This window comes from Saccopteryx bilineata, chromosome 2 (genome assembly GCF_036850765.1).
Source record: "Saccopteryx bilineata isolate mSacBil1 chromosome 2, mSacBil1_pri_phased_curated, whole genome shotgun sequence".
Classification (NCBI taxonomy): Eukaryota; Metazoa; Chordata; class Mammalia; order Chiroptera; family Emballonuridae; genus Saccopteryx; species Saccopteryx bilineata.
Window position 1 is genome coordinate 279,251,337 of NC_089491.1, and position 19,911 is coordinate 279,271,247.

The 19,911-nt window shown below is 50.9% G+C and overlaps 1 protein-coding gene across 3 annotated transcripts in view; it reads right to left on the reverse strand.

The window, feature by feature from the left end:
- The window catches only part of RXRG (retinoid X receptor gamma), a 151,572-nt gene that overhangs the window by 85,885 nt on the left and 45,776 nt on the right, over positions 1–19,911 (reverse strand). The window lies entirely within an intron of this gene.

Below are 19,911 nucleotides of genomic sequence, written 5' to 3' on the forward strand. Positions count from 1 at the left end.
AGATAGATTTTTTTTTTCTGAAGGGACTAACCCTCTAACCCTGTAGGATGGGAGTAAAGTGCCAAATCCATAATACACTTCTCTATTCTTGTGGAACCGTTGATCAAAAACCACGGGTGCCATTGTTTCTGCGCATCTCGTTATAAACACACAACAGGGTAGGTGGCAGGGGGTGAGGGGGGCATCTCTGTTCATAACATTCTTGGATCATTATTGGGACAGTCCATACAGAGACACACAGGGCTCTCTGCCCTTGACAGTAAGCTCCTCAAGCCGGAACCAGGGCTTTTGAACCTTGACCTTGTCTCCCCTACAGCCTTGTTGCTTGAAAAGTGGTCCCCAGAGGAACAGACCAGCACCTCCCGGGAAGAGGAGACATGCAGACCCGCTGGCTGCACTGCAGAGCAGCTCAGTGAGTGAGACCCTGAGCTTGAACAAGAGTCTCAGAGGGTGTCTGGGCATGCCGACAGTCGAGAAGCAGTGTTCCCTCGCTGTCCCTGCCAGCTTCTCCCCACACCAGTTACGTCCTCATCACCACCTGAGTTAGACGCACCAGACACAGGGCCCCAGGTGGACCCCAGAAGTAAATCTCGGGGGAGTGAAACCCAGAAATCTGTCACTGCTGTCTGGGGGTGCTTCACTCTGGGGGCAATCCAGATGCTCCCCAGTGCTAACAGAGCATCAACCCCATGCCTCACTCATAGGAGGCTCTCCATACATCTTTTTATTTTTTTCCAACTCAAATGCCTTACATCAACTTGGAGCAGATGGACCAAACCGGCGAAGTTCGGCCATGCCTTGGAGAGGGTTGCCTTACAACTGAGCCTTCGTTTCGGTAAGGGAAGACGCTGCAGCATTCGACACAAGCCTGAGATGTGGCCGGGTCCTGTCAGAGGTGCTCCAGCATCCTCACCAAGGGGCAAAAGGCTCAGCGAGGACTTCTGCCCAAAGCTCCTTAGGAAAGGCCACCTTCAGCTCCTCCGCCCCCTCCTGAGGCTCGGGGGACCTGAGTTCTCATTAGCGCGCACACACACACACACACACCCCAGCCCGAGAGACAACAATCCAGGGTCGAAGTGTCTAACACAGTGGTTAAGACCTCTGGCTCTCTTAAGTGGAAGAAGCCAGACTCATTTCCTGCTTGCTCACCGGAGCCCCTGCTGTCATCCTCCCATCACCCTGCCGATGCCGGGAGGGCACGCCCGAGTCAGCCAGCTCGATGGAACCCAGGAGACAGGCAGCGGGCACAGGCCACCGGGGAGCTGCTGACAGCCAGCCGACCTCCTACATAAGCAAGCCCGGCCAAGATCAGCAGAGCCACCTTGCAGACCCTCCAGACGGCCGTGCCAGCAATAAACACCCTTATTTGCGCCTCCGCGATTTCACAGCCGGCCATCACACAGCATCCTCGTGGCGACAGAGGAGCAATCGAGTGGCTGGGATGAGATCCGACAAGCTGTCAGATATTACACAATGGTAAACTAGTAAAGGTCGGTACATATCTAACATAGTAAGAGCTTAATATATACTGGTATATCTATCTCCAAGGACTTCCTTGGTCTATGAGATATGGAAGCCTGTGGGAAAATATCTCATTCATTCCTCCCTTATTCAGAGGGTCATGAAGATCAAAGGATGGAGGGAACCTTGGCTCTGGGTCTGATCTACCCCTCTACCTGTGTTTGAAGCCTCTTTTACTTTTTTCTCAGCCACGTTGATTCCCTTCTGGGTCCTGACAAACTTATTATTTCTTCTAGCACCTCTATCCATTGTAAGAACTTCCTCCTTAACCCCTGCCCCCCCCCCCCGTCTCTGTCTCTCTCTAGCCATCCCCAGGTGGTGGTGGTGGGGGGAGGGGACAACCCAAGATGTCGGGTCCAGCTTTCCATTCTCTTCTCAACCGGCCACTTCTCCGTCTCAGCATCTGTCAGAGAGACTCCGAGCACGGTGTGATTTATCACCTCCCCAGACGCCTTCAACAGGCAGCCACTTCGCGAACTAAGAGCTGCTAACGCTGCCTCATCCATCACGTTCCCTGCGTCTTGCATTCATCTTAACGGCCTGGCTCCACGCACACAAGGACAGCACCCCCCAGCCCCCGCCAAATACAGAAGGGCTGGTCTGCAAAAGCTCATAAAACAAGCATCCACTCGGCTTTCCAAAGGCATGAGTAAGCCGCAGGAATGACTTGGAAGGGAAACCCAGGCGAGCAAGCTGTTTCTTATTTTCCGAAGGAAGAAATTATTTAGCCGGATTCAAAACCCTGTCAGGCACCTCACATGTTATTACCGCCGAACAGAATGCCTATTCTTCTTCCTCACCACCCCGGCCACCGGGGATGGGCCCTTCTCTTCCCTAAAAGGACGGGAGCGTTTCCAGGTCCCGTTATGCATCCTGCGCAGAATCTTCACCTTAGCCGCTGAAAGATCATTTGCCCCCCCCCCTCCAACCGAGAAGAAGGCAGGAGGCAAGTGCCTGTCTAGGAAAGTGACAGATTCGACATGACATGCCTACAGACCCATTACATCTGTCATATGTCTCCTCTTCACTCTTCTCCGCAATTAAGGTTTCCATAAGCCTCCCACTCCTCTTCAAACCTTGCACGTGAGGTGTGTGTAATTAAACCCCCTTGACTTCAAAACGCTTCTTTGTCAGATGCCTTTCCTTTAGAAAAGTTCCCTTCCTGAATTTCCCAACTCCCCCACCCCAGCCCCACCCAGCACCCTTTCCTGACTCGAGTTTTGTGATGATCAATAAAACCCTTTTGTTCCAATCTTCTGCATCTGTCTACACTCAGGTCAAGTGCCACCTCCTCCAGGAAGTCTTCCCTGCATACCTAAGCCAGCCTCATTTGGATACCCCTTTCTCTGGGCTCTCCTAACCCCCTGCACGTACCTCTAGTGTAATATTTGCCATCCTGTCCTGCAGTCATCAGCATCCTCGTGGTCCCCCACACTTAAGCCCGTGAGACAAGAACAGGTCATGCCAGCCTCAGAGGACTTTGCCTCCCCTGTGAGAGCTCTGGCCAGTTGTTTGCTAACATGCACTGGCAACTCTTTTGTTCCTGCTAAGTCTAAACCGAGTGTGGCCTTTGCTCCTGTCTTGTTAGCCTCACAAAGAGAATAAGATGCCTTGATTGATAAGCCCCCTGGAACTTTCTTAAATCATCTATCAAATAACCTCTGTGTATCTGGGATGGGGCTCAATTTGTACTAAGCCTTATGGGGGTTGGGGGGGTAGTCAGGAAATACAAAACTTGCTCTCAAACTAATACAATACTGAAAGTCATCTGTGATTTTAAAAAAATTTTTATTCTTCTGAAGAGAGAAGCGGGGAGGCAGACAGACTCCCGTAGGTACCTGACTGGGATCCGCCCAGCATGCCCACCAAGGGGCGATGCTCTGCCCGTCTGGGGCATTGCTCTGTTGCAACCAGAGGCATTCTAGCACCTGAGGAGGAGGTCACGGAGCCATCCTCAGCGCCCGGGCCAACTTTGCTCCAATGGAGCCTTGGTGCAGGAGGGGAAGAGGGAGATAGAAAGGAGAGGGGGAAGGGTGGAGAAGCAGATGGGTGCTTCTCCTGTGTGCCCTGGCTGGGAATCGAACCCGGGATTTCCACATGCTGGGCTGACACTCCACCACTGAGCCAACTGGCCAGGGCTTAAAATTTTTTTAGATAAAAATACATAAAAACTAGGTCTCAGACAATAAGAAATATATTATCGGGCTGGCTGTTTACCTATACGTCTATAAAACACGAATGAACTAGACACGGGCACCAAGGAGTGTCCAGTAAATCACACAGGTACCAACAGCTAGAGGAGAAATGAAGACAAGGAGGGATGACCGAAAGAAGAGGAAAGCTGGGTGGGTGTTCAAGGCCACCGTCCCCCCAGGAAGCTAGTCCTGAAGGAGGGCAGGTTCCCGGTGGAGGGAGAGAAGCAGGTGTCGCCAGACGAAGACCGGCACAGAGGTGGGACCTGCGGTCCGTCCAGATGGAAGGAATAATGAGCAGACCCGCTTGGCTGAGATGAAGGCTGTGGGAAGAGGAACAGTGGGGAATGAGGTTCCAAAGCCAGACCAATTAATCTTCATTCATCCCCAAATAAAAAGAACCTTGTACATCACCTACTTTTAAGAGGCCTTACGATGCCCGTGTCCGGAACAGGAAGCGGGCACTTTCCCCGGCATGGGGGCTGTTGCTGTAACTCCACCGTGCTGTCCCAGAGTTAACCAAGGGCTACTTCTCCACCTGTGCTTTATCTACGTAGTTCACCCACCCGGGATAAAATGTGCCCGGCTCTGCACTGCTCTCCATACAAAACTCCCGCCAAGACACTCAAAAATCGAGGCGCTGGAATTCCTAATGTCCGAGAACAGATTTTTGCCGTGTTTTTCCTCCCCCGCCCCTGTCCCTCTTCCACCGTGTCTTTGGGACAGGACGCTCTTAGCGGTTCCACCAAACTCCAGACCTTCTGAGCCCTTCCTTGCAGAACACATTTTCATCACGCTAGTAGATTTCAAAAGAGAAGAGAGAAGGAAACAATCCATAAACGAGTTGGCTTCGGGGCTGAAATGGTTAAGTTTTGAGAGCCCTCTTTTAAAAAACACGGGTGCTCAGGTCGGTGGCTAAGAGTTGGCTCTCTCTGCCAGAACACTGTTAGTGCCGTTCTCTGATGAGAAGGAAGATCTCTCTCTTTCTGTCTAAATGGAGAGTGTAGATCACAGGCCGGCCAACACTGCGCAGTCCGGCGCCCCCCACGGAGCCTGACTCCCACCAGCCCCTGAGCCGGCTCCAAGCAGCCCAGCATTCCGGGAAGACCTATCTCCTCTCACTGAGGCCCAGACGTGCATCTCCTGTCCTCTAAACAACTCCTGAAGCCCCATCCTTGTGGGGGTCCTTTAGGACCCCAAGGATAAGTAACTAAGTGCTTCTCTGATCAGACACTGTCACTAGTGAACGTCTTTGGTCCCTTTCCCTCACAGGTCACCACGCCCACCCCCACACAGTCCCTGCATCCATTCACCTCTGCCCATCACCCCAAATGTGCATCCTTGAGCCATGTGCCCACAGCATAAAGCCTGCATCCGACCTCATCTGCGGCACGCTAGAATCTTCGGATCTAGGGGATGGCACTGTCTGGGACAAGAACACCAAACAGGTACTCGGCCACACACTGTTTCCTCCCTTGGTGACAACTGCAGAGACCATCATTTCCACAGCAACTGGCACTAATGTGCGTGCCGTTTCTTAGAGACGCGGGTGTGAGGGCGTTACTTTCGGAACAAGACGAAGGGTTCCGTTACAGACAGGCGGACCGAGCGCTGTCTTCGGCTCCCATTCGCAGGCCTTTGCTTCCTTCAGGGTTAACAGGAAGTTTCCAATTTCTCTCACAACAGTGGCGTTGATGAGGGGGCAAGAAATGGACCGGGAGGTAGTCCCTTCTGATGGTCTGCCACCCGCAGGGCTGGGGCTGGGTCTTGCAGCTTCCTGTCACCTGTGGTAGATCCTGTTACCACCTCCCGACAGAAAGGGTTCCCAGTCGAGCTCGTTGCCGCACATCTTGGGTAAGAGCCAGAGACAGGATCCACCCTGGGTCCATGAGCCCCACATCTTGGTACTCACTCAGCTGCACCTCACCACCTTCGGTCCAGGTAGAACCATACACTTGCAGCTCAGCAAATCCGGGAGGGAAGGTGAGGGGAGGAGAGGGAATCACTGGATACGCCTTGGCATGTAACATGGAGTCCTGCCAGGCACCAAGGGCAGGCCTAGAGCCAAGAGACTGTGTCCTAACTGGCAGTATCCAAGGTGCCCACAACTTTGGACCAATTCGTGTCCTTGCCCGTAGGAACAGGGGCCGGAACGAGTGATTCCCAAGGGGCTCTCCCGCTCTAAAGCCCTGACTCCCTTGGAGTTCTTACGAACTGGGAGGTGGGGTACTGTGCTGCCCACAGCACTGCGGGGGAGAGCGGAGCTCTGTAAACAGCTATTTCCTCTCACTGAGGCCCAGACATGCGTCTCTTGTCCTCTTCTAAACAACTCCTGAAGCCCCATCCTTGTGGGGGTCCTTTAGGACCCCAAGGATAAGTAACTAAGTGCTTCTCTGATCAGACACTGTCACTAGTGAACGTCTTTGGTCCCTTTCCCTCACAGGTCACCGCGCCCACCCCCACACAGTCTCTGCATCCATTCACCTCTGCCCATCACCCCAAACGTGCATCCTTGAGCTGTGTGCCCAAAACAAAAAGCTTGCATCCGACCTCATCTGCGGCACACTAGAATCTTCCTGGGCTTGCCTGACCTGTGGTGGCGCAGTGGATAAAGTGTCGACCTGGAAATGCTGAGGTCGCCGGTTCGAAACCCTGGGCTTGCCTGGTCAAGGCACATATGGGAGTTGATGCTTCCTGCTCCTCCCCCCCTTCTCTCGCTCCTCTCTCTCTCCTTTCTAAAAAATGAATAAATAAAAATAAAATAAAATTAGAATCTTCCTGGGCTTGCCTCCCCAGAACAGCAGGCAGAGTCACGGCTCCCGTGTCTTGCAGAAGATAAAAAGGAAGCCAGGGGATTGAAACATCTGTTCAAGGTTGCACGGTGAGCTTATAAAATCACCAGGGCAGAGACTCGGGTCCCCAAATTTCCAGTCACAAGCTCTTTCTGCCCAGACTTCCGAGTCCATCCCAAGCAGCCTGCCCCTAGGTTTTTGGTGGGAGGTGGGGGCAGAGCGAGAGGAGGTGGAGAAAAGGGCCACAGCCAGCATCTCTGCAGCCTCTGATGGAGCACTGTCTTCGCAAAGGTTTAGGGAGGGCTTTGGGCCATTCTCTAGCACTCATGACACCCATAGGGACGGACACCCTAGCAATTTCTTGCAACCTCAGCTCCCCTTCACAGACCTTGATACATATAATTTCCCTCCTCTATTCAGACTTGAGTATGCTTTGTCTTTACAAACCTCTTCCCTTTAAAAAAAGAGAAAGAGAGCCCTGGCCAGTTTTCTCAGTGGTAGAGGGTCAGCCTGGAGTGTGGAAGTCCCGGGTTTGATTCCCAGCCAGGGCACACAGGAGAAGTGCCCATCTGCTTCGTCAATCCTCCCCCTCTCCTTCCTCTCTATCTCTCTCTTCCTCTCCCGCAGCCAAGGCTCCATGGGAGCAAAGTTGGCCCCGGAGCTGAGGATGGCTCCATGGCCTCTGCCTCAGGCGCTAGAATGGCTCCAGTTGCAACAGAGCAACGCTCCAGATGGGCAGAGCATTACCCCCTGGTGGGCATGCCGGGTGGATCCTGGTCAGGCACATGCACGAGTCTGTCTGACTGCCTCCTCACTTCTCACTTCAGAAAAATACAGAAATAAAAACAAATTTTAAAAAAATAAAAATAAAAAAGAGAAAGAGAGAGAGAAGGAAACAAAAACTAAAAGCAGAGGACATCGAATAAAGAGACTTTCCTCTGCGTCAACACACAATCACAGGGAAGAATGTTTAAGAAAGCAGCAAGGGTCATGAGATCTGTCTTGTCGGCTCTATTCAACAGAAATTACAGACATGCACTTTCGTGGTCAAAACAAGTGGAAGCTTCAGGAGTTACGAGTCGGATCAGGGAAGAGTCAAGAGGCAGCTTCCGAAGTCGCCTTTATGGAATGGACCTGAGAAAGTTCATTGTCAAGAGTTGCCCAAGCAGAAGGGGGCAATGGTCTCACACTGGCATGTGTTGCTCCGCGTGGCTGCGCCCGGCCTCACCAAACCCGTTCTCGGACTATTCGGTCTGGGAGCCTCATACGCTGGTCCCAGACACTCAGGTATCTCTGAGCAACCTGGTCACCTCAACAGAGCTGGTGCTTTGTAATCCTTCTGAAAGTGGCTTTCACCTCTGGGAGCTGTCAAACAACTAATGACAAGTGACATTCTAAGTCACCAGCCCAGTGAGTTATTAGTACTGCATTTGGCTGGTTCTTTGGGGGAACTTACACAATTGTAGTATTTTGTATGGCTATGGTACACTTTATTAATAACTCAAACCACTGCAAATCAAATGGAAATAATAGCTATTTTTTAACACTTTCTTATAGGTCAGATGCTCTAATCATAGGGCTTGAGTATTTTCACTTATGCTCAAATGACCTTAGGCATAAAACAATGATTCTCTCCACTTTACAGGTAAAACGAAGGACAAGTTCAGTAAGTTGCCAGTCACATGGTGGACGGTCAGGTCCACCTGATTCCCAAGTTCATGTTGGAAGCACACACTCAGACCCCCAGTATTGAGTATTCAGATCCTTTATAGGAGGATTCTATCAACCTCCTGAAGGAAGTGGTGCTTTTTTGTGGCCTCTAACTTGACCTTCGTACCTGTTAACCAAAGGCAGCCGTAAACCCTGGATGAACTTCCTGCTCTCACTGCCCCATATGCAAAGACAACCCTCCTTTGACAGGACACTGTGGGACTTTTATTTGCGGCCCCACAGAAAAGACCGGGGTCAGATAATTTTTATTCCTTTAACAAAAAAACAACCTCTTTGATGTATGACACCTCCTGTTAACTAGCAATGTAACACCATGATCTGAACTTCCTTCAACAAGAGTGGGCAGAACTGCCTGACCAGGCAGTGGCGCAGTGGCACAGTGGATAGAGCATTGAACTGGGACCCAGAGGACCCAGGTTCAAAACTCCAAGGTCGCCGGCTTGAGCATGGGCTCATCCAGCTTGAGCGCAGGGTCGTTAGCTTGAGTGCGGGGTCGTTAGCTTGAGCATGGGGTCACTGGCTTGAGCATGGAATCATAGACATGACCCCATGGTGGCTGGCTTAAGCCCAAGGTTGCTGGCTTGAGCCCAAGGTCACTGGCTTAAGCAAGGGGTCATTCACTCTGATGTAGCCCCCTGGTCAAAGCACATATGAGAAAGCAATCAATGAACAACTAAGGTGCCACAGAGAAGATTTAATGATTCTCATCTCTCTCCCTTCCTGTCTCTCTGTCCCTATCTGTCCCTCTCTCTGTCTCTCTCTGTCTCTCTGTCTGTCTCTCTCTCTCTCACACACACATACACACACACACACAGAAGAGTGATCAGGACCACCTACTCTGAGCTCAGCATCCTATAAACACACAAGATCCCTGGACACCAAGGAGCACCTGTCTAACAGGAAAATGAGTCATTGTGGTACATGATGATACGAATTATCATGGAAGTGAAAACGAAAAGCCCAGGAAATCCTGGGTGGTTCTGTCTGGTGGTATCCAAAGAGACCCAGCATTTCAATGGGATGGGGAGCAGAACACAGTCTCAAAGAGCAGGTGGGAACCGCAAAGCCAACAAAGTGTGAGAAAGAGGACCTGAAAGTGACTGACACCAAGTGTCACAGGCACCAGCCAGCACCCCCCACAGGGTCCAGGGGTGACAAATGAGCTGGAGAAGGGAGGTGGGGTCAGATCTCCAAGGCTGGACTGTCTGTCACGTGTTAAGAAGATTGAACGTCATCCCTGCACAGGACAATGACGAGCCGCTGAATGTCCCTGGGGAGTGGCAGGGCACAGTTAGAGAGCTCGCCTACAAAGGAAGGCAGTTAGAGAGCTCACCTATGCGGGCTGCATACCTGGCACATGAATAGGTATCTGGGTCTGGGTAGGCGTGGTGGACCTGAATATTCAATTAAGTGAGTTTCCTAAACATGAAATGGATGATAGATTTCTCACGTCTCTCTATGGCAACTAATCTTAATTACCTCAAAGCACGGAGCGGAGCACGGAAAGGTGTTTCAACTGTTTATCTTCCCAGGGAACATGTCAAAGCGTTTACTCGGAGTATTAAATGTGCATCTTTGTTGGTCTGGGGCTTAATTAAATACAATTGAAACCTGTATTCAGGTTATTGAAAGTGCATGTTCCTGGAATGATACAGGGGGCAATGCTTCTGAGTGGCCATGTTGCAACATTGTTATTAAAAGAACAGAAAACTTCTCTTAAAAACACCAACACGCCTGACCTGTGGTGGCGCAGTGGATAAAGCATCAACCTGGAAATGCTGAGGTTGCCAGTTTGAAACCCTGGGCTTGCCTAGTCAAGGCACATATGGGAGTTGATGCTTCCAGCTCCTCCCCACCTTCTCTCTCTGTCTCTCTCTCCTCTCTCTCTCTCCCTCTCTGTCTCTCTCTCCTCTCTCTCTCTCCCTCTCTGTCTCTCTCCCTTCTCTCTCCTCTCTAAAATGAATTAAAAAAAAAAAAAAAAACATTGTGCCCTGGTGTATCAGTCTATCCCAGGGGTCGGGAACCTATGGCTCACAAGCCAGATGTGGCTCTTTTGATGGCTGCATCTGGCTTGCAGACAAATCTTTAATAAAAATAATAATAATGTTAAAAATATAAAACATTCTCATGTACTATAATCCATTCATTTCCTACAACTCATGTTCATGGTTGTGAGTGGCTGGAGCCAATCATAGCTGTCCTCTGGAACAACACCAAATTTTTATTGGATAATGCAAAACGTACATGGATGGGTCGTTGTGATGTCAGGAAGTAAACTTCCCTCGTTTTAATCAAGTAGTCAGCTAGCTAATTGCAGAAACCCTTTTGACGAAGAAGATGGTTAAAAGAAAAAAAGATGAGGAGTATCATACTTTTCAGCAGGAATGAACAGAGGAATTAGCCTTTGTGGAGAGAGCAGGTTCTGCAGTGTGTCTAATATGCAATGATAAAATTGCATAAATGAAACAGTCAAATATAAAGCGGCACTTCGACACATGCCATACTACATTTGCATCAAAATATCCAGTGGGGGACAGCAGGAAGAAAGCATGTCAAGAGCTCCTGTGCAGAGTGCAAGCTAGTCAGCAGCAACTCCGTGTTTGGACCCAACAAGGTGACTGGAATTCAGCTAGCTTTGCTGATGCTTTAGGTATTGTGAGAAATGGAAAGCCATTCACAGATGGGGAGTATGCCAAAACATTCATGCTTGATGTTGCCGATGAGCTTTTTTTTTTTTTTTTTGCATTTTTCTGAAGCTGGAAACAGGGAGAGACAGTCAGACAGACTCCCGCATGCGCCCGACTGGGATCCACCTGGCACGCCCACCATGGGGTGACGCTCTGCCCACCAGGGGGCGATGCTCTGCCCATCCTGGGCATCGCCATGTTGCGATCAGAGCCACTCTAGCGCCTGGGGCAGAGGCCACAGAGCCATCCCCAGCGCCCGGGCCATCCTTGCTCCAATGGAGCCTTGGCTGCGGGAGGGGAAGAGAGAGACAGAGAGGAAGGCGCGGCAGAGGGGTGGAGAAGCAAATGGGCGCTTCTCCTATGTGCCCTGGCCAGGAATCAAACCCGGGTTCTCCGCACGCTAGGCCGACGCTCTACCGCTGAGCCAACCGGCCAGGGCCGCCAATGAACTTTTTGATGACTTTTCGGATAAAGACAAGATAATCAAACAAATAAAAGACACACCTCTGTTGGCAAGAAATGTTCACGATCGTACCATCATGATGGCAAATCAAATTGAAGCAACACAAGTGAAGGACATAAATGCAGCACCATTCTTTTCTCTCACTTTGGATGAGTCAACAGACGTAAGCCATTTATCCCAGTTCAGCGTGATTGCAAGGTATGCTGTCAGTGACACACTACGTGAGGAAAGTCTTGCTGTTTTGCTTATGAAAGAGACAACAAGAGGTGAGGATTTATTCAAGTCTTTCACTGAGTTCGCTAAAGAAAAAATCTACCGATGGATAAACTTATTTCAGTGTGTACTGATGGTGCTCCGTGCATGGCAGGGAAAAACAGGATTTGTAGTGCTTCTTCATGAACATGAAGAGACCCATCCTAAGTTTTCACTGCATCCTACATCAGGAGGCGCTTTGTGCTCAGATGTCCGGTGAGCAGCTTGGTGAGGTAATGTTGCTGGTCATTCGGGTGGTCAACTTTATTGTTGCCTGAGCTTTAAATGATTGCCAGTTTAAAACATTGCTGGATGAAGTTGGGAATAATTATCCTGGTCTGCTTCTGCACAGCGGTGTGCATTGGTTGTCAAGAGGGAAGGTGCCCAGCCGTTTCGCGGCTTGTCTGAGCGAAATCCGGACTTTTCTTGAAATAAAAAACGTCGAGCATCCTGAGTTAGCTAACACTGAGTGGCTCTTGAAATTCTACTATCTCATGGACATGACTGAACATCTGAACCAGCTCATTGAAAAATGAAAGGTGTTGGAAATACAGTCTTATCCCTTCAACAGGCAGTGTTTGCTTTTGAAAACAAGCTGGAACTCTTCATCACCAACATTGAAACAGGTCGTTTACTACACTTTGAAAAACTGGGAGAGTTTAAAGATGCATGCACAGCAAGTGACCCTGCTCAACATCTTGATCTCCAGCAGCTAGCGGGCTTCACATCTAATCTCCTGCAGACATTCAAAGCGTGCTTTGGAGAATTTTGTGAGCGCATTTGTCTTTTTAAGTTCATCACCCATCCACACGAGTGTGCAGTGGACAGTGCTGACCTGAGTTACATCCCCAGTGTCTCTGTCAGAGATTTTGAGCTACAAGCTGCTGACCTGAAGGCCTCAGACATGTGGGTGAATAAGTTCAAGTCACTAAATTAAGATTTGGAAAGACTTGCACGACAGCAAGCAGAGTTGGTGAGTAAACACAAGTGGGGAGAAATGAAAAAACTTCAACCGGCGGACCAGCTGATTGTCAAATTTGGAACGTGCTTCCCATCACATACCACACACTGCAGCATGTGAGTATTGCTGTACTGACAATGTTTGGCTCTACGTATGCATGTGAGCAGTCTTCTCACATCTAAAGAACGTTAAGACCAACGTACAATCACGTTTAATGGATGGAAGTCTCAACGCCTGCATGAAGCTTAACCTCATCATGTATCAACCAGACTACAAAGCCATCAACAAAACCATGCAGCACCAGAAGTCGCATTAATGGTAAGAAGTGCTTTATTCATTGTTGGTTAGCAACAGCATAACAACGTTATTAAAAAGAATTCAGAGACTTATTGTACTTTAAAAGTGTTGGTCTTACGTAAAATGCACATATTTACTTGTATTTAGTGTTAAACATATTGTATGGCTCTCAGGGAATTACATTTTAAAATATGTGGCGTTCATGGCTGTCTCAGCCAAAAAGGTTTCCGACCCCTGGTCTATCCCAACTGCTCTAAGAAAACACCAGACTGGGCCCTGGCCAGTTTGCTCAGTGGTAGAGCGTCAGCCTGGCATGTGAAAGTCCTGGGTTCAATTCTCAGCCAGGGCACACAGGAGAAACGCCTATCTGCTTCTCCACCCTTCCCCCTCTCCTTTCTCTCTGTCTCTCTCTTCCCCTAACACAGCCAAGGCTTCATTGCAGCAAAGTTGTCCAGGGTGCTGAGGACAGCTCCATGGCCTCCACCTCAGGCGCTAGAATAGCTCCAGCCACAACAGAGCAACGCCCCAGATGGGCAGAGCATCACCCCCTGGTGGGCATGCCGGGTGCATCCCAGTCAGGGGCATATGGCAGTCCGTCTCTGTCTCCCTTCTCACTTCAGAAAAAAAAATTTTAATTAAAAATTAATAAAAAAAAGAAAACTCCAGACCTACTTAGAAACAGCACATTTATTTTTTCGGGTTCTGGGGCGGGTATGGATTGGGAGTGTGGCTACAAGGTCACGTGGAATGACAGGTGAGCCCTGAGTCAGTACTGTACTCTGATCACGGGCTCAGGTGTCATAAAGGAAGTTCCCAAGTCTAGGGACCACATTTACACCCAAGGGACTCCAGAGGAGAAGAGAGGAAGCAGACCAGCGAGTTCCCAAAGACCATCTAAGCACAAAAGTGTGTGTATGCACATATACATTCATACACACACACACACACACACACACACACACACACACACACACACACACACATATCAGGACTGGTTTCTTCACTGCACTGAAGAGATTTAAGAGCCTTTGGAGACGCAGAGACCTGGATTCAAACCCCAGCTCTGCTAACTTAATAACTGCGGGCACCTCGCTTATCTTTGCCGTGTGTGTAACACTAAACGTGTAAGAGATAATGTAAGTAATGTGCTTAGCCACAGGGCCGGGCGCTCAGTAAGAATCGGCCACAGTGAGCTGCGACGCATCAAACCCCCAAGCCCCACCATGACAGTGTCATTGTCATTCCCACAAACCTGTGCCTCTGCACTGGCTGTGCCTTCTGCACGATGGGCACGCCCTCGCCCCATCAGGAGCCACCGTCCGTCCCAGGTTCGTGCCGCCACTTCCCCCTCCTCTGCCCCCATCAGCCCAGCTCACGTTCTTGGTGCATGTCTGTGTTTAAGGGTGTGAAGCTGAGTTCTAGACGTTGGCCTGCAATTGGGCGGAGACACCCTTATGAGGAAGGTACTATCATGATCTCCACTCGGCATTTGAGGGAACTGAGGTTTAGGAAGGTTCAGAAACCTGCCCGAAGTCACGCGGCCATTTCGTGAGAAAGGAGATTTCATAGGCAGCCTGATTTCCAAACCCTTACGCTTAAACATGACACCGTGTGACCTCCCCTCCCACCAGCCCCTCGCTCTGTCCCCTGGACTGGAGTCCCTTTCTAGGGCCTGCTGGCTCTATGCCCACAGTGACAGCCACAGCCACAGGCTCCCTGCTGGACCACACATCTCCAGGGGCTATGGAAATCGCAGTGGGGAGCTCAGGCGCATGGGGAGCTGGCCAGGGCGGGGTCTCTGAGCCTCAGCAAGAGCCCTTGTGGAGTGGGGAGGTGGGCGGAAGTCACAGAGGCCAGGGAGGAGACGGGCACACAGGTCTAGGGAGGTACAGAGGGCCCGGAGCCAGGGCGTGGGGGTGGGAATGGGGAGGCTAGATGTGACAGACATTACCTCACCAGGCATGGATACACCCAGGCTGCCACTCGGCTTAGTACTTCTGTTACTAGGGCAACAGCAAAAAGAATCCATCTCAGAGAGAACCCAGTGTGGCGCGTATCTACCCACAGGCGTGGCAGCCCTAAGCTGGGAACACAGGAAAGGCTGAGGGGCACCGGGGGCGCACAAGTGGCCAACTGACAAAGTAGGACCTGTGGACCAACCCTGGATTGTCACGTGGGCATTTCTCTGACCTTTCACCCCTGCAGTTTGGAGGGTGGAGAGACATTTGAAGCGAGTTCTCTGGGAAGGTACAAGACCCATCAGGCAGAGGCTACTCAAGCCCCATGACAGAGGAACAATCCTGCCTCTGATATTGAGACTGAGAATCTAAGGACATCGGAAGGAAGAGGGGTACTGGGGCCCCATGGCCCTCATGGGGCTCCCGAGGACTAGAGTGCAGACGGGCCGCAGACCGTGCGAGAGAAGCCAGAGCTTTCATCGCCAAGTGAGCGAGTCATTCAGCTGTCTGCACCCCTGCGGCGTGGGTATCCCCAGGACGATGCTAAGGTTTTCGGTGTGCACAGGAGATGACATGTTGTTAGGAGGAGCCTGCCCAGAACAGGGGACACCTGAGCCCTGAGGGAAAGCACCAAAGCCTGGTGGGACCACAGGAGATGGAACTGTCCCCTCCCAGGAGTCCCTGGTCCTCCCTCAGTTTCTCACTCATCCTTTGGGGAACGTCAGGATAAGACAGCCATACAGGATGGGATTTATCTCTGACAGCTGACCTTTCACAAACACGAATAACAACAGCCTTTTAAAGTCCCCAGGAAAACGGAGATGTAGGGGCAGCCTCACGGCCCGGCCCAGGGTCGGTGCCGTCCTTGCTGACCTCTGGTCACCTGCCGCGTTGACTCAGGGTCAAGGACAGAAGCCTCTGACACCTGCCCGTCACAGCTGGGTTCTGGATGCCCAGAGGAGGGAAGGTATCTGCCCAGGGTCATTCAGTGAGGAGCCTTCTTTTCTCAAAGCACAGACACCCTCAGGGCTGTCTCCCCACCATGGAATCCAGGAGGCACCTATCAGGAGAGTCCTCCCTGAGTCGAAGGGCTCACAAACTGAGTCCCAGCATGGCTGTTTCAGGCACAAGGACTGCGGCACATAGGAGGATAGGCTTTTGTTACAGAGCTGAAAGAGTGATCCAACCCCCTCCAGATGACATGCGACTTCAAGGCGTCCCCCTGGATGGCGCTGGGTCCTGAAAGCCACAGAGAATGTTTTCTGTGCAGGAAGGAACCCTGAGGACAGGGCCTCCCTGGGGAATATGCGAGTGGTCCCCGCTGGCCTGCGCTTTTGCCAGGGTCCATCTCCTGAGCCTGAGCCGGCAGGCGAGCAGCCTGAAGGAAAAAGACAGAAATAGTCCCCCACCAGTGGGGACTAAAAACAGACCCAAGGCTCACATGGAGATACAGACATATGTCGATGTAAATATATATATTTGTCCCGGAGGTCCTGGCCCTCTGGCACATTGTAGGACTTCTTTTCTCCACCTAGATGACCTTGTTCATTCATTCGCCTTCCTGCGACTTGTTCCAAGCCCTTCCCGCCCAGACGACCTGGCTTGAAGGGACTTGGGTGCTGTCAAAAGTCAGAGTGAACAGGATCTCATCACAACCCCAGCTCCCAAGTCCTGGAAAGCATGACGTCCTTTAAACCTGAGCCCACTCAAGTCCCCGCCGGGGAAATAGAGCACAGCACAAATGTGCAGGCGAGCGCCATCACATCCAGAGTAGACACTCAGCAACTTGCAGTTCACTAACCTGGGCCTCTCTTTCTATCTATCTCGTGAACATGTAAATGTCTGGCCCAGGACCACTTCCCTAGCAAGGGCACCAGGTGCCTGGGCGGGGTGTTTAATGGCCGATGACACCCAGGGACAGCTTCCCCTGGGCCACAAGCCGTGTAGTCGCTTGAACCCCTGTCCCCAGGGCTGGAGACTTAAAGCATCAAGCCTCTGTCTTCTTCCTGCTCACAGATGGGGTCCGGATGGGATGTGACACTTGAGGGGGCCCTGAGGGAACATCCTTCTAGTTTCACAGAAAGGACACCCAGACCCTGGGAGGTCACACAGTCCCTATGCTCCATGGTCCTCCATCGTTCTAAAGGTTGTCCCTTTGCTCGGTGTCACCCTGCCCTTGCCCGTTACCACACCAGGGTCTGTGCCCACCTGCCTTTGGATCATGACAGAGCTGTTGGGAGGCACACAGGCACCTGGGAGGGGTCATTCGGCTAAGAGGACAGTGTCACTCACAGATGCAGCTTAACATAAGAGCCTGCCAACCACAGGACTCCACTAGAGGGCGGACCGATTCCAGGGGCTCCTCAGCACCCTCACTTGACACCCGCCTGTGCTACGGGCAGGAGGGTCACACCAGCCCCTAAGGGGCAGAGGCGGCCGATAAAACAGCTGACTCACTAAAGGCAGCCAGGCGGTGGCTAAACCGCACAAGCCCTGCCTGGGAAGAGCAGGTGCCCTGTCTGCAGCCAGACCCGAGGGGCCACACGCTGCTGTGCTTAGCAGGGATGGGAGGGGCCTCTCCTTGGCTCCCAAATACCTGCCCTGTTGGGTGGTGCCTGAAGCCTTTCCATTAAGAAGGAATTTGGGCCTGACCAGGTGACAGCGCAGTGGATAGAGTGTCAACCTGGGATGCTGAAGACCCAGGTTCGAAATCCTGAGGTCTCTGGCTTGAGTGCAGTCTCATCCAGCTTAAGCAAGGGTTCACCAGCTTGAGTGTGGGATCATAGACATGGCCCCATGGTCACTGGCTTAAGCCCGAAGGTCGCTGGCTTGAAGCCCAAGGTCGCTGGCTTGAGGAAGGGGTCCCTCGCTCTGCTGTAGCCTCCGGTCAAGGCACACCAACCTGTGCTACTGGCAGGAGTACAATCAATGAACAACCAAGGTGCCACAACTGAGTTGATGCTTCTCATCTCTCTCCCGTCCTGTCTGTCTGTCTCTGTCTGTCTGTCTCTCTCCTAAAAAAAAGGGGGTGGGTTGGGGATTTGGAAGTCCTAAGGAGAGTCAGAAATTATCTAGTCCACCTCCCTTAACATACAGGTGAGAAAAATAAAGCCCAGAGACACTCAGCAACCCTATCAAGGGCAAATAGCCTGGTCTAAAACTTTCCAAAGTAGGATTCCTAAAATAATAGTCTCATAAGGTGTTCCTTAAAAAAAGAAAAGTTAGGGATTCTGGGAATTGGCTGGTTTGGGAAAGGCTCCATCCTCTGTTCTCCCGTCTGTCCCACTCATTCTCTAGTTCAGTGGTCCCCAACACCCGGGCCGCGGACCAGTACCAGTCCGTGGGCCATTTGGTACCAGTCCGCAGAGAAAGAATAAATAACTTACATTATTTCCGTTTTTATTTATATTTAAGTCTGAACAATGTTTTATTTTTTTAAAATGACAAGATTCCCTCTGTTACATTCGTCTAAGACTCACTCTTGATGCTTGTCTCGGTCACGTGATACATTTATCTGTCCCACCCTAAAGGCCAGTCCGTGAAAATATTTTCTGACATTAAACCAGTCCGTGGACCAAAAAAGGTTGGGGACCACTGCTCTAGTTGACAACTATTTACTCTAAATTGCCGTGAGGAGCACGTTTTAGGGACCTGGTCTAAACCAGCAAAGCCGAAGCTAGTTCTCAGGGGTGCAGACCTCGATCACACAGCTGCCTCCTGCGATTCCTGGAGGCTGACCACGCAAGCTGCTTGGTTTAAAGAGGAGAGAGAGAGAGAGAGAGAGAGAGAGAGATGGCTGACTAGTGTGGGTCAATAACCTCAGATATGCTTTTCTTCTCTGAGGCTTTGCTAAGTGGACGCTCTCGTAATCACACGGCCAGACAGGTAAGCCTGCGCCCGAGGCAGCTGTCTGGAGAGAGCTCATCTGCAGGAGGAGGCCCGGGATTCAATGGGGCAACCTGTCTCTCTGAGGGAAGGGGGAGTCAGAAAGAGAGAGAAGGGCGGAAAAGGAAAGGCAGACGGCTGGCGCCGTCCCTCCATGAGCCTGGGCAGGCCGGGCAGCCGTCAGCTCCAGAGGAAGCAGACAACCAAGGGATTAAGGGAGGAAGAAAAAGAAAACAAAAACCTCATAGACACAGACCACAGCACGGTGATTACGGGAGGGAGTAGGGGTGGAGCAGAGGAAGGTAAAGGGGGACAGGTGGTGATGAAGGGAGACTTGACTTGGGGTGGAGAACACGCAACAGACAGAAAATGTATTGTAGAATTGTACCTCCCAAAACCTATATAATTTTATTAACCTATGTCATCTAATATATTCAACTAAGAAAAAAAAAGGAGACAGAAAACCAACACAGCCTGCCGGTCACTCTCCGAAGAGAGCGTCCCTCCCGCCCGGCCAGCTAACTGCACCCTCGCCCCAGGGGCCCCGGAGGAAACCGTGATGACTCCGGAAATTAATTCTGTTCCGTGGGTGTCCTGGGCAATCATGGTAAAATCCAGCAAAAAACTTTTTCTTTTTTTCATTCTTTCTTTTTTTTTTTTAATTATAGGGAAAGGGTGACTCCCCTCTCCACAAAGCCCTGTTTCAATTAGTACCGTTATCATTAGGGTCATTATGTTAAGTGTTTGCCTTTTCGACTTCAATAAAGGGTCACTTTCCATTTGGTAAACACTCCCAAGTCATCATCTTAATTCACCGGAGGAATGCTGAGTCAGTAAATACAATCAGGTCTCGGAGACCCGGCCACAGACCCACTGGGGTTTATTAATTTCCCTTCTGGCAGAAGAAAGCAAGAGAGGGGAACAAACCACCAGAGACATTCACGCATCACCCACTCGATAAATATTTATTACCCACAAGGTGCCGGGCATGGTGCTACACTAAATATAGCTTTCATTGCTTTTATGAATAATCACAGCTACGTTCCATATGAATATTCTCAAGAACGAAATCCTGTTGTCCTGAGCAGACACTGCGTTTTAAGCCTGGAGGGGCTCTGCCCTCTACCCCTATCCCCCCACCACCGTCCCTTTCAAAGACCTGCTCCCATCAT